We start from the raw sequence: 15,208 nt of genomic DNA on the forward strand, positions 1-15,208 counted from the left end.
TGCTAATGGTCCTGGTGCCCAAAGGAATGAGGGTTAGAGACTAGAACCATCCAGGCTGAAGGAGAGATGATATAAAAAGTTGTGAGCCAGGAGCATGGAAGCCACCAAGATGGGCAACCCTCATGGTTCCCAGCAAGACAGGCAGAGAGGGGCTGGTGAGCCAACTTGGTAGGGAGACCCACTTGGGCCTTGGCCAGTCTGAACTCTCCGAGTTCACCCCCTGGACACACAGAGAGCTTGTCTTAGCATTCAAAGGAAATGAGGGCAGATCTTCTCTCAATTGGTGCTGGGATCCGTGCCCAATGATCTCAGCGGGGGGTCCTCTTTGGGGAGCCTGAGAAGGTGAAGGGGTACAGGTTTCCTTCTGGGCCCACATGCCAGCTTGATCTGGCAATGAAGGACAGTGGTCCCTACTTCCTCTTCCCTAAGCCACACAAGGCTCTCCTGATACGCAGGTTTTACTTCCTGGGTACTGTAGCTGGTCCTTAGATGACTAGGACTCCACAGACATTGTCACGGAGCTTTTGCTCTGGACTCGCTAGAGCTCTTTGGTCTTTATGATCTCCATGGAAAGAATGCAGCTGAGATCCCCAGACTGCAGCATAGCAAGTGGACAGGGTTTATTACAAGCAAAACGGTGTCATAGACTACGGCAGACCACTGGATAGGAACCAAGATGGAGATGGTAGACAGTTAGAGACCCACCACTGTCCTCACTCAAGGTGACAACCTGCAGGAAGGCACAGAGATGCCACATTATTGCCACGTTTCAGATTTATCTCTGAGCACGGAGCTTAGTTTGGTCACCCACCTCCACCTGCTGTTGTGATTCTAAACAATTTCCGGTCATTTGCAAAAACTGGGGTCCAGCCGGGCGGTGGTGGCGCACGCCTTTAATCCCAGCACTCAGGAGGCAGAGGCAGGCAGATCTCTGTGAGTTCAAGACCAGCCTGGTCTACAGAGCTAGTTCCAGGACAGGCTCCAAAAGCCACAGAGAAACCCTGTCTCGAAAAAACAAAAACAAAAACAGAAAAAACAAAAACAAAAAAAACAAAAACTGGGGTCCAGTCTAGGGAAGTAAAGGCTCACTGTTGTGCATTGAAAAGGAGGCTGCCCTCAGGGCCACCAGCTTCTGGCTAACCCTTAGCATTCCAGTCCCACAGGCTCTGAAACAGGAAGAGGTGTGGCTTTTGGCCCAGGCCTTTTCCTCTGATTTTTGTCATCTCACGATATGCCTGCACTGAGAGCCAAAGGATGCCCATATTTCTCCCCATGCTGGGCGGAATGTGGTTGGTGCTGAGAGCAAGCGGTCCCCATCTTCCCAGAGACTACCCTGTTCTTTTCTCCATACCTCTCCTGACACCAGCTCCCAAGGGCTGTTGAACACAGAGCCTTGCATATGGCTGGCCAGTGATCATTTAACTACTCCCAGGTCTCTGTGCTTCTTCAGCCACTGTTCCTGCTGCCCTTTGTTTTCTCTTTCTCTCTCTGTCTCTGTCTCTGTCTCTGTCTGTCTGTCTCTCTCTCTCTCTCTCTCTCTGTCTCTGTCTCTCTGTCTCTGTCTCTCGTGTTAAGATTAAACCCAGGAACTTTGTGCAAACTAAGCCAGTGTTCCCCTCCCCCATCTAGGTATTTTTTAACCTAAGAGGTGAGAGCATCATTTGGTTGTATTTTGTAATTTGGGTTTTTTTTTAATCCCTGTGTCTGCTCTTTCCTCTCCCTGTTGTTTTGGACTTTGTGCCTGGTTTACATGTGCCAGGGTGAGGGACCTTTGTACATGGCCTGAGGTCATCAATTTTCAGAGAAATAGGAGTCTTTGGGGAGGATGAGCGAGCAGCAGCAAGACTGCTTTTGCGTGGGTGGTCATTTGAATTAAGTCGCGGCAGAGGCTTTGGTATGGAGCAAGTCGCTCAAGCTTGCCCGTGTGTCCATCCCACGGCTGGACAAACCAATCTCTGAAAAGAGCGGGCAGAAGGAAGCCTGGAGCTGAGATCCCTATCTTCCCTCCCTCCTGTTGCCACTGGTAGGAGGGAGGAGGGACCTGGAGACAAGCAGGGTGTGGGGGGGGGAGGAAGGGGAAGGGAGAGGAGGGAAGGGAAGGGAGAGGAGTAGGGGGAGAGGGAAGACGGGAGGAAGTTGGCATTGCTGTTGAGGGGTCTGCCTCTTGGTGCATCCTGCCCACGTCCAGAGGCCTTCACTTCTCCATCCCTTCTCCAGAATGTTTCTCCTTTCTTTATCCAAGCACAGGGGCATGTGTATTAGCCCATTTGGACTACCATAACCAGCCCACATGCTGGGCACCTCAAGCCACAGAAACACATCTCTTATAGATCCAGAAGGTGATGGTTTGAGATGACCAGGTGTCAGCAGATGTAGGCTCCTGCGCCATCGCTCCTTGACTTGAAGATATCCGATTTCATACAGTGTCCTCATCTGGGTTGTCCTCTTAGGACGGCTACCATATAAGCTTAGGGCCCACCCAAGCCCATACCCTAACCCCCCATTTTAGCATAACTACCTCCCTGAAGACTTGATCCAATCACATTCTGAGGTCCCAGGACATGGGGCCTCAGCATACAAGCATGGAGGGAACATGGTCCATCTATAGCGGAGTAGTGTACACCCCTGTTTTTCACCTCGCCAGCTGTGGAAAACATTTGTGGAAGGGCTGCCTGATACAGTGTCGGCCATCTAGTTAAATAACTCCTTTGTGTATCTCAGACATTTTGCTGTTGATCTGCAACTTGCATTTAGCCAGCGTTCTGTGTTTTGGGCTGCTGCATGGCACCTCACCTTCCCATGAGCCTCTTCGTTCGTTTTCACAGGTATGGGACAGACACAAGGAGAAAGGAAAGAACTGGAAACCAGAGGGTGGTCTGGAGGTCAGAGCACTCATTAAAGCAGTCCTAAGAGGCACCTTCTGTTTCCTCCTGGGTCTCAAGTCTCTGTCAGATGGGAAACATTACATAATACCAAAAGGGATTTCTCTGAGCTTCCCTGAATAATCCGACTTCCAGTTGCACAAACACATTACATCAGCCATGACTGTAACCCAGCACTCAGGATGCAGAGGTAGAGGAGGACCAGAGACCTGAGGCCAGCCTGATGTGCACAGCAAATCCCAGCCCGGCCAGGACTACATAGGGGGGTTCCAAAACCAGAAAAAATATCCTCCAGGAAAACAAAATGATCTCTTCAAATAACCAAAGAACCACCATCCTCCTAAACATCCCACCATCCACGTCAGGAGGATGAAAAGCTAGCGCCCAATCCCATAACTGCGGCTCTGTAAGCCATTGAACAACCCAGGAAAAGTTTAAGAGAAATTTGGAGACCCAGTAGGGGGCCAAGCATATCTGAACTGATTTGTGTCTCTTTACACTTTCTTTATTCTCTGCTCTGGACGGTTCTACCTTAAGGCAGCGGAGTAATCAGCAAGAAAGGGGGCATGCCCTCATTGGTGTGCCTCAATGCTCACCTGCACCCTTCCAATACCTGCCTCCACCTCAGCTCCCCAGCTGGCCTCAGGCAAGCTCCTTCCTACACTGAGCTCCTTCTGTGAACTCCCCATCACAGCAGAGCCCAGCAACAGGCCATTCGCCCATATACTGAGATCTCTGACACCATGAGGCACAACAAACCTTCCTATTTTTAAGATGGGTGTCTCACATATTTTGCTATAGTGAAGGGAAGCCCTATTCTCATTTCAATGCTCTTATTTCTGTCTCGACTCACGACTAACTGACCCTAAGTCATTATACTAGGAACCAGCAGAGAGGAGATGGTTCTGTTCCTTCACTTTTCCTTCAGCATAACCCTTGCACAAATAATCATCATAGATTCACCGAATACACAAGTAACATCCTAAAAAATAGAACACTACCTCCCCTGCCCCGCCAATCTCATAATCCCTGGACTCCAGATCCCAAAGGACCCTTTGTCACTACTCAACCCCAGAGGTCAAGAGGTCACCACTGCTCTGTGTACCCTGGCACCCCGTGCCTTCCAGAGGATGAAGGGTGCCTGGGTGTCTCAGTGTGGTGTTCCTGAGCTGCTGCAGCACCAGCATGAGGAGCTGGGGTTGGCTCTGCTTTCCTGTGGGGTAGAACCTGCTGTCCTGACACTGCACAGCCTGCTCACCCACCTCCCACAGTGATCACAGGGCTCACTTGGGGTTTCCAGCAGCTGCCAGCAATGCTGTGCTCTGAAGTCTGACTGCATCGTCCAGTGAGTATGTGCACACACACATACACACACTCTCTCTCTCACACACAAACACACTTCTCACTGGCAGTCCTGAGGTGGATGTGAGGCACTGTGCAATGTGGGTGTGCATTTTGGAAAACTCGCAGAGTTTCAAGGTAATTATATCTATCAAAATTTCCACAGCCCTTATTGTTACACATATAAAACCCACTTAAGGCCGCATAAATACGTTAAAATGCAGCTTTTTGTTCTGTTTTTTAGGTGTTTTTTCTTGTTGTTGTTTTGTTGGTGGTGATGTTTTGAAATGATGCAATCTAGGCTGGCCTTGAACTCGTGATTTCCCCTGCCTTAATTTCTGAGTGCTAATATTTGTGCCGCCACAGAGTTTATGGGTTGAGTTGTGTCCCCTCCAAGCTTATGCGTTGACACTCCAGGCTCAGAGACCTCAGAGCTACCTTATTTGGAAATAGGTATGCCTTTCTGCTACAAGCAAAGGAAGGCCAAGCATTGTCTCCAAGTCACCTGCAGCCAGCAAAAAGGCCTGGAGCAGACCCCTGGGCCGCAGGAGTCTAAGGTCAGGCATGCCACTCAGCGAGGGCAGCCCTATGAGCAGGGCTCAGGGTGGCGATTCCCGCAGAAAGATGTCTGCTGACTAGACACCCAACGGGCCCGGAGAGTCCGGTTAGATATTGTGTTTGCAGGAGGTTTTTCTTTTGAATCTCCTTCTGGAAGCCATCTCCTGCATCATTTGTCATCTTTCTGAACACTTCCAGACAAGGTTAACAAATGACTCGGAGGACGGTGGAAAGCTGGTTGGTGGTGGTCACTACTCACCCGCCTTGGACAAGAGAGGGCCTAGGCTGATCACAGGCACCCACTTTGGCAGACTGGACCTCACGACACTCACACACCACACACACACACACACACACACACACACACATGGGCACATACATACCCTTCAATAAAAACAAATAAACCTTTAAACATTATAAGCACCAGCCGGGCTATGATGGCGCACGCCTTTAATCCCAGCACTTGGGAGGCAGAGGCAGGCTGACCTCTGTGAGTTCGAGACCAGCCTGGTCTACAGAGCTAGTTCCAGGACAGGCTCCAAAGCCACAGAGAAACCCTGTCTCGAAAAACCAAAAAAAAAAAAAAAAAAAAAAAACCATTATAAGCACCTACTCTTGCTTCGCAAGCCAAGGTCACCTGATACAGCTGTGAGGAATGAAGTCAGGCCAGGTTGGAGGGGCCACGGCACAAAGGAGACAGTGACAATTTTATTGAGAACAATCAGATTTTTAATACTTTTATCAGAAACAGAACATAATGGCCATCTCCAGGATCAAACAGTTGTAGCCCCAGGAAACAATGCTGCATGCAGCTATCCAGGGCCAGCATTTTAATGCCGGAGACCCATTGTCCTGTCAAACCTTCATGCTTCCCTGACTATCAAGGGAACACATGGAGAAACACAAAGTGACCCGAAAGCTTCACTGCCTGAGGGAATGCATGGGTCTCTCCGGATCTGGGAAGCTCAAGCTTCTCAAGGCTGTCCATTGAACTCTGTGATTTCCCACCCCCCTCCCCCCGAAAATCCATAGTTGTCTAACACTAAGTACTTTTGTAGTCTTCCATGGGGTTTTATTTCCTTCATCAGTTACTTCATCCCAAACTGCTCACTGCTATAAAGACCAAGATGCTGGGCAGGGTTTTGTCAAAGGGACACAGCCAGAATCACCTGAGAAGAAGGAACGTCCATCGGTTGAGAAATTGCCTCCATTAAATTAGCCTATGGTCTTAAAAGCAATTGATGCAGGGAGGACCCACCCCACTGTGGGCAGGGGTGAGGTGTGTAAGAAAGGCTGAGCAAGCTGTTCTTCTGTGGCCTTTGTTTAGGTTCCTGCCCCCCTCATGATAGACTGTGGCCTGTAAGGCAGATAAACCCTTCCTCCCCATGATAGACTGTGGCCTATAAGGCAGATAAACCCTTCCTCCCCATGATAGACTGTGGCCTGTAAGGCAGATAAACCCTTCCTCCCCATGAGAGACTGTGGCCTGTAAGGCAGATAAACCCTTCCTCCCCATGAGAGACTGTGGCCTGTAAGGCTGATAAACCCTTCCTCCCCATGAGAGACTGTGGCCTGTAAGGCAGATAAACCCTTCCTCCCCATGAGAGACTGTGGCCTATAAGGCAGATAAACCCTTCCTCCCCATGCGGTTTTGGTCGTAGTGTCTACCATGACAGTAGAAGGCAAACTAAAGCAACCGTATTCCATTCCTTTGGGCGCCTGATGACTGACAGCCGGCTAGGTGCTCACCATAGCTGTAGGATTATGGAGTGAGCGAAGTAAGAAAAGCCCTACACGTGTCAGCACTTTCCCCTGGGCTGCCCCTGACTTCCTGTCTCTACAGCTGGACCTGGACAGTCTTTGTGGTCATTTCCAATCGGTTGAGTGACATTTATTCTAATGGACATCTTAAGAGACTTGATGTGCTTAGCAAAAGCCATCTGTCTGATGAAATCAGCCTAGTGGCATCAGAACAGCCGGACTATATCCTCGACTGGGCAGGGGGAATCTGGGTCAGCAGGACACAGGTTAGCAGAGCTTGTGGAGGCCATCGGGGAGCAGAGCCCTGGGCTCAGCAGACCTCTCTGCAGTCAGGAGGTATTGAAGGACACAGTCCCAGTTACAGGAAGGAAGGGAGGGAAGGAACAAGAGGCAGAGAAGAGGACAGGAGTGAGGGGGAAGGGAGAGGGAGGATGGAGGGATGGAGGAGGAGGGAAAGGAGGGCAGGAAGAGAAGGGAGGAAAGGTGAGATGGAAGAGGGAAGTGAGGAAGGAAGAAAGGGAGGAAAGAGAAGAGAAAGGAGGAAGAGAGAAGGAAAGGAGAAAGAAATGGGAAGAGAAGAGGAAGAGGAAGGGAAGGGGGAAGATATGAGAAAGGGAGAAGAGAGAAGGAAGGGAAAGAGAAGAGGAAGGGAGAAAAGACAAGGTTTACTTGCCAGCGTCCAAAAGAGACGGAATGAGTTGTCTGGGCAACAGTATGAGGCCGTGTGCTCCGTGTCTATCGTATGCTGGGAGCAGAACTAGGCAGCAGGTGTGTATTTTGCTAAAAGATACTCTGCTCATTTAAACCTTTTCTTCCAAAGTGAAAACCCACACAGCCTCCCATGAAAACATCTCAGAGTAAGGAGAGCTGTTGCGGCAGAGAACAAAAGCATGTGTGGAGGGCTATGGGCAATCAGTGCTAACACCCACTGGGTCCACGTGAGACACGGGCTAGCAGCTAGGCTCTGTGGAATGGATCTGAATCTGGGTCCTCCACAGCCTGTCAGATCTGGACCTGCAGACTAGCTTCCTAGAGATGTAAACCTTTCCTGGGGCTGTTGTGACAAAAGACCGAGACCAAGAGTGGCTTGAGGTGACAGAAACAAATTCTTTCCATTTTGGAGGCCAGGAGTTCAAAGCTCAGGCTTTTGCAGGGGCTTGCTCTCCGAAGGTTCCAGAAAAGAAAAGGGCAACCAACTTGTTTAGTTTGCCCAAGATTAGTTTCTGTAGTGAAGCCCTCATACGGAGGACAGGTGGCCTCCCTCCTCAGCAGACAGATGGACAAGAGCCGTGCCTGCCTAATCTGCTTTGGCTCCTGTCTCCTTGTTCAGATTTAGTGCCTCGTTGAGGATATACAGCCAACAGGTGTTTGCTCAGTGAATGTCCCTCATCAGAGAGTGAACAATTGCTGCTAATATTACCGGTGTTACCAATACATAGGACAGATTGGACTCGTAGCTTGGTCCAAGGCATGATAGAAGTTTCACACTAGTATACTGAGCCAAATCATTAAGCAGAATGCCTGGAGCATGTCCTGCTTGCCTCAGAGAGTCTGCACAAGTGTGCGGGCCGGGAGTTACAGGAGCCATGGCCAACAGCAGGATGAATTCCCCGGGCTAACCCTCATGGAAGCCTTGGTTGCCACCTGGGTCTCCCTGGGCAGAGATCCTCTGCATATGCCTCTGGAATTATCTGACAGAAAGCAAGCTCTCTGCAATGAGAGACCCAAAGGAGCCTGTCTCTGGCTCCTGCAGATGCACCATCCCCCTGATGTGAATGGAAGCTTCCCGGGAAAGTTGCCACATTGGCACTGCAGGGCTTCCAGGCGGATCGATTACTGAGAACTCTGGGATCGTAGAGTTGGAATATTGCAAGGCCAGAGCCAAGTTATCTTGGTCTTTAGCCTTTAGTCTCTTGGCGGCCACTTCTGTGTCTGAGCCGCCGTTCCTGTGACTATCAGTGAAGCCTAGGACGCCTGAGAGGCTTGCAGCAGGGACGCTGCTCTCTCTGCTGTAACTTGCCCACCTGGCGCTGCCACTGATGTACCAGGTAAATCTGCTCAGGTGTGGCTTTCTTTGGTCCACGTTCCTGCGGTCGCTCATACTCAGCCTCGTAATAAGACATTTCTTCTTTCCTTTGGAACAAAGACTGCTTCGCGTCAGTAGTCACTGCACATCTTTTTCTCGGAATAAGTCTTAGCCGGGCGGGTAACCCCCAAATCTGTTTGCTCAGTCTTCCCAGAGACTCACCAAGCCCAGGACTCCAATACACAGTTGGTAGAGGTGTATGGAGCTGCTTGCTGCTCCTGGCCACCTCCCCCCCCCCCCCCCCAGGCCCAGCCCTCTCTGTTCTAATACACCTTATCACTGATTGCCCGGCTAGCCCTCCGGAGAATGTGGCAGAAAGCATGGCGCCAATGGCGATGGAGAGGGAGGAGAGCGGATCTCAGGGCTGCCTGCTCTCAGGAATCTCCGGGATGAGTACACTCAGACTGCTTCTGTGAGGAGTCAAGACCCCAGGGTCCCCCAGAGTCCCTGCAGCCCCGCAGGCTCTCATAGGTGACCAGAGTTTGTTCCACAGTCCAAAGGCACATAATAAACACCTCTTTTGCACTAGCTTTAGTATTTTTGTATGTATAACTGGATGAGTATAATTATGGGCAGAAATGTCAATAAAATGGTCACAAAGTAGGTCTGAAGAAATCCCAACTTGCTGGAAATTTTAAAAAGTAATCTGTTTTCCAGGACAGCCTGGTCTACAGAGCGAGTTCCAGGACACAGAGAAGCCCTGTCTCAAAAACCAATTTTTTTTTAAAAAAAATGGTTAACTGAGCAGTGGTGGTGCAAGGACCAGAGCTGAGGGCCTCAAAGAAGGCCTGCAGGCCTGTGGTCTGGTGAATTAGTGACGGTACCAGGAGCAGTCGTGGGGAAAGAACAGCTTTTAAACAAATATGAGAGTTTCTGTTCCACTGAACTGGATCAAAATCTAAATGCAAAATTCATGATGTTACATTTGGCTTCTAAGATAAGGCACCAAAATCCCAAACACAAGACAGGAAGCCTTGATAAAACTGCAATTAAAACTTAATCTTCAGCAACCCACAGAATGGGAGGGAATATTTGTAAATCATTTATCAGGGAAGAATCTGATGCCTGGAAAAATATACATATGCTGGACTTGCTCAACTCAGCAATAATCAGAACTCAATGTATAGAAATGGGCAAAGGGCGTCATCAGAGAAATGAAAATCAAAACAACTTTGAGATTCCATCTTACACCTGTAAGAATGGCCAGAATCAAAAACACTGAAGATGACTTATTCTGGAGAGGTTGTGGAGTAAAGGGAACACTCCTGAATTGCTGGTGGGAATGCAAGCTGGTACAACCCCTTTGGATGTCAGTGTGGTGATTTCTCAGGAAAAAACCTTCCTCAAAACCCAGCAATACCACTTTTGGGTATATATCCAAAGAATGCTCAATCGTACCACAAGGACATGTGCTCAACTATGTTCATAGCAGCTTTGTTTGTCATAGCCAGAACCTGGAAACAACCTAAATGCCCATCGACTGAAGAATGGATAAGGAAAATGTGGTACCTTTACATAATGGAGTACTACACAGCAGAAAAAAATATGACATCTTGAAATTTGCAGGCAAATGGATGGAACTAGAAAACATCATATTGAGTGAGAAGAAGAGGAAGAGGAGGAGAGAAGAAAAGAAAAAGGAAGGGAAATATTGAAACGTGGGCAAAGGACTCATATAAACTTTTTTAAAAACTTATTTGTGAGTTTTCTTCCATATTTAAAGAAAGAAAGTGGCCCAGCCAGTTGGTCTTTCAGAAGGGCCCAAATTCAAATTTAAGGGGTTGGAGAGATGGCTCATTGGTTAAGAGCAGTTATCAGAGGACCCTGGTTTGATTCTTGACACTCGTATCGTGACTCACGAGCCTCCATAGCTCTGGTTCCTGGGGATCCTATGCCCTCTTCTGGTATTTGTGGGCTCCAGGCACCTAAGTGGTTTATGGACATACATGCAGACAAATCACTCATGCACATAAAATGGAAATAAATTAGTCTATAGAACACTACTGTTCAAGCCGGTTCATTTCTGTGGGAAGGCAGGGCCAGACTAAAATTTAGGAGGATGCACAGCACTGGGGGGACCACATTCCTGAGGACGGAGGAATCAGCCTTAAGAGATGTGAACCTTTCCCACATCGCTTGAGCACTTGAGGAGAAGGGAGCCTTGGAGCAGGGAGACTCCTTCCTTCCCCTCTGGGGACCAGCTGCCTGCCAGCTGTCCTTGGAGTACCACCCTTGGTTCTTGACTCTTGACCTTGTGGGACTGCTGTACGCGCAACCAGCGCTGTCTTCACACAGCACCTGCGGCTCACCACAAAGGAACTCAGGCCCCAGCCAAGAAAACGACCACCATTTTCTCCGTGCTGCTGAGGAGGACCCAGATTTCCTAACGTGCTACAGTTTCCTTCGGTGTTCATGTGTGTGGGTGGCATGCCACAGAAGCAGGGTGAGGATCAGAGGATGCTTTGTAGGAGTTTGTTCTTTTTGTTGTGTGGGTCCTGGGGATTGAACCTGGGCTGTGGGACTCAGCAGCAGACACCTTTACTCTCACCCCCTCTTCCTCCTTAGCATTGATAGTGAGTTGTTCTTGGCTAGTGGGCAAGTGACAAATCAGATGCCCCAGTTTTTAAAAAAGACTGGGACCTGGCCTGAGCAACTGTCACCTACATGGCTTCTGGAGACAATGACCCATCTGGTGGGCAGTGAAGGCTTCCACCCACCTTAGACTGTTTTCTGATGTGACAAATACCACAGGACCAGCAGTTTATAAGGAATGAAGACTTATTTAGTTTAGGGCTCTGGGGCAGAGAGACCAAGGATATGGTGCCAGCGTCTGCTGAGGCCTTCAGCAAGCACGCGGCACAGGATCTCACTTGGGAGACAGAGCTTCAGGTGGTGGCTCACGCCACCTGTCCTGTATTTATCGAAGGCATTAAGTCTGTCTTGGACAACCCCATCAACCCCCGTGGATATATGCTACTCTAATTGTTCCCATGGGGCCCAAATCTAAGTGACATCAGGACATGAACTTGGGGACACTTTAAATTATAGCATCATCTGGGCAGGCACTTTCAGGCTCTGGTGTTGCAGAGTCAGAGGAGTTTCAAAGCCGTCTGATCTAGGAGAGAACAGTTTGGAAGTTCACATGCAGCTTGGCTGTTTTCAAATCCAACTGCAGGGCAGACTCAGGAACAGCGTGGGGAGGGAGCCCTTGCTGGGAGTGATTGGGTTTTCCCCTGTTTCCAGTGACCTCCAGAAGTTTGCCCCATTAACACGACTGAAGTGAGCAGGTGATGGCTTTCACCCCTCAGGTGGCTCTGGTGAAAAGGCTGATCAGGTTAAGGTGCTGTCTACCCAAGCCTGATGACCTAAGTTCAATGCCAATATCCATCCACATGGTCTGACTCCAAACCTTTAACCTCTGCTGTGGGTGGTGGTGTGTGAACTCACCCCCTCAAAATAAGTGGATAAAATGTAATAAAAAACAAAAAGCACATGTATCTCAGTTGGTAAATAGCTTGCCTAGCATGTGCAAGGGCCAAGTTCAGGGCCCAGTACCGCACTACCCATGTATTGGGGCACCCATCTGTGATTAATACTTGCAAGTGGAAGGCAAGAAGACCAGATGTTCAAGGTCATCTTTGGTTAATTTGAAGCCAGCCTGGGCTACATGAGACCTTGTCAAGTGGTGCAGGAGAATTGTCTGTATTTTGTCAATCATGTTTTAAATAAATGCTGATTGGCCAGGCAGGTAGTATAGGTGGGAAAATCAGACAGGAAGTAGAAATGATGTAATGAGAACAGGAGAATTCTGGGAAGGAGGAAGTTGATTCCTCCCACTCCTGCCCAGACCACAGAAGCAGCAGGATGTGAGCTGCCCCACTGATAAAAGGTTCTGAGCCACATGGCTAACATAGATCAGAAAAATGGGTTAATCAAGATGTGAGAGTTAGCCAGTGAGAGGCTAGAGCTAATGGGCCAATCAGCTTTATAAATTATAGAAATCTTTGAGTGATTTTCTTTGGGACTAAACAGTTGTGGGGTACTGGGCAGGACAAAAACCCTAACAACAAACAGGCCTGGCCATTCATGTTACAGTCAAGGAGGGAAGAAAAAGGAAGGAATGAAGAAGGGAGGGAAGGAGGGAGGGAGGGGAAGCAAGGGAGGAAAGAAGGAAGGAAGGAAGGAAGGAAGAAAGGAAGGAAGGAAGGAAGGAAGGAAGGAAGGAAGGAAGGAAGGGTGGGTGCTGTTTCCTCTCTATCTCTGGAACTCAGACTGGCAGTATGACAGAAGAGATGCTTCGTGGCTCCCAAGGCCAAGGTCAGAACAGTTCTGAGGCTCTGTTGCCCCTCAATGTGATCCTCAGGACGCTCCTGCTTGGAACGTTCTTCCTTCTGAACTTGAGGGAGGAAGGCAGGTGCAGGGATTCACACAGGGGCTCGGCCAACCCCACCTTTGGATCAGCTCCTCTCGGGTGCCGAGAGTAAAGGAGACTGCTATGCTCAGCCCTTGTCACCCTCATTTTTTCTGCTGGGACCCAGGTGATCCCAAAGCCTGTACCCTTGACCCTTGGAACCCATGGACAGGTGATCTCATTCTTGCCTCTGGGAGTTGTTGGGCATGGTCATCATGTAGCACAGGCAGAGAGTACAATCCAGCATGGGTCACTGTTAGCCAAGGGAACTCTGGGAACAGGACCTTGGTGAGATGGGGTCCTCCTGAGGACAACAATCTGTAGAGTCACAGTACCTGGCTCCAGTCCCTAGCTCTGTGGCCTCAGAAGAGTGACCTAACCCCTCTGTGCCTTGGATGTATTTCTCTGTGCAGTTAGGACAGTAGTCTGCTGCGCACCTGTGTCTGCGCTCTGTGTGCTGGCACCCAGTTCGCAAGCTTCGGGCAAGGGGGCTGGAGGTTAAAATACACAGACACACACAGACAGAGAGACAACGACACAGGTCATCCTTGAATTCCCCAAGAATGCCCCATTTATTGTGTTCAGGGGCAGATTATATAGAGATAGCCACGCCTCAGCCAAACCCACCAGAAACCACTCTCCTGCCATCAGGAACTCCTGAAGTTCTCATGAGCAGCTGTAGGCACTCAGATCAGGGGATTGCAAGAAATTCAGGATCTGGGGTTTCACTGCTCCCAACAGTAGTCACCTCCAGCCTTGGAGCTTACGGTGTCCACGCACAAACAGCTCATTGGAAGTGCAGTTAGTGTTTCTGCCATTGGTGACCAGCAAGGCTAGCCAGGGACTGACCACAGAAGGATTTAGTAATGCCAGCTTCGGGGCCCTTGTACATGTCTTTGTCCCACGGGGAGACAGTTGAGAAAGACTGGCTATGTCTCTCTGCTTCTCTCTGACCCAGTGTTCCCTTTACACTGGAAGAGCTGTGGGGCGTCTGCCAAGAGGCCTGGTGGAGTTGGGGACACTGCCTCTCCAGAGGGAGGGAAGCCAGGAATTGAGAAGACAGCGAGGTTGGTTTGGGTGCACATTAGTTTAGTTGTTTGTGTATATGAGAGTCTGTAGTGTGTTCAGAGAGACATGTGGCCCTAGGAAAACAGAGGTGATGCCTCTGGTAGATATTTGAGAGTCTGCAGTATAGGCTGGGTGTCAGGGCATCCAATGACAACGACCAGGCTGTCACCAAACGCTCCTCCTAGACAGTGGGTGAGAACATATGTGGTGGGCTTAGAACAATCTAGACTGTTCCCAGGGTCCTGCTGCCCCTCAGATCACCTGCTAGGACAGGGGCTCTCTCCCACCTCCTGCACCTACCTGCAGGGCAGGCATCAGAAGGTTTGGAACCCCGTGCCCCGTCTCTTAGAGCGTGTGTCTCTTAGAGTCTGTTAACTCTCTACCGGTTGATCTCACACGTCCTGGGCCGGTGAGTGGCCTCCAGCTTTCATCCTCACTTTTTCTGGTCCCCAAATGGCAACAGTCCTCTCCTGTGGCTGGGTTCTCCTCTGCAACACAGCCTGGAGAGGCAGGCGATCCTCGGTCATACAAGACAACCGAGCCAGGGGAGGCGGCGAGCAGTTTTCAGAACCTTGGAATTACTTTGATGAAAATCCCTACTTATGATAAACTCCTATTGCACAGCAAATCTGTGTGAGCCATCTGCCTTTATTAAAGACCGTGATTTGATGGCTGTCCCATAAAAGACGTTTGCGACAGCCATTGCTCCAGCAGAAAGGAGATTATATTATAATCATTCTGGGCTCCTGAATGGTCAAGCCTCATTGTGCCCATCATTGCACTTACTGGGTTCTTAATAAGGGGGTGAATGAATAACTGGATAAACGCACAGGCAGTTATGAGGACCTAATTAAAATCTTTCCAATTTAAACCTCTCAGCTGGAGGCAGCTGGGATTACAAACGCCACCCCTGCACGGCTGTGCTGGCTCAGTCCCTGGTTTTGTAGATTGGAAGGGAAGGCATTGGGGAACACAGCAACAGCTGGCAGGTCTGCCATCCTTTGCCTTACAGGGTTGGGTTGGCACCTGCCCTCAAGAACCCCTCCCCAACGAGCCTCTGTATATGATTGTATGTATATATGTGGCGGTTGTCACACCTGG

The sequence above is a fragment of the Microtus pennsylvanicus genome, chromosome 6 (assembly GCF_037038515.1).
Source record: "Microtus pennsylvanicus isolate mMicPen1 chromosome 6, mMicPen1.hap1, whole genome shotgun sequence".
Classification (NCBI taxonomy): domain Eukaryota; kingdom Metazoa; phylum Chordata; class Mammalia; order Rodentia; family Cricetidae; genus Microtus; species Microtus pennsylvanicus.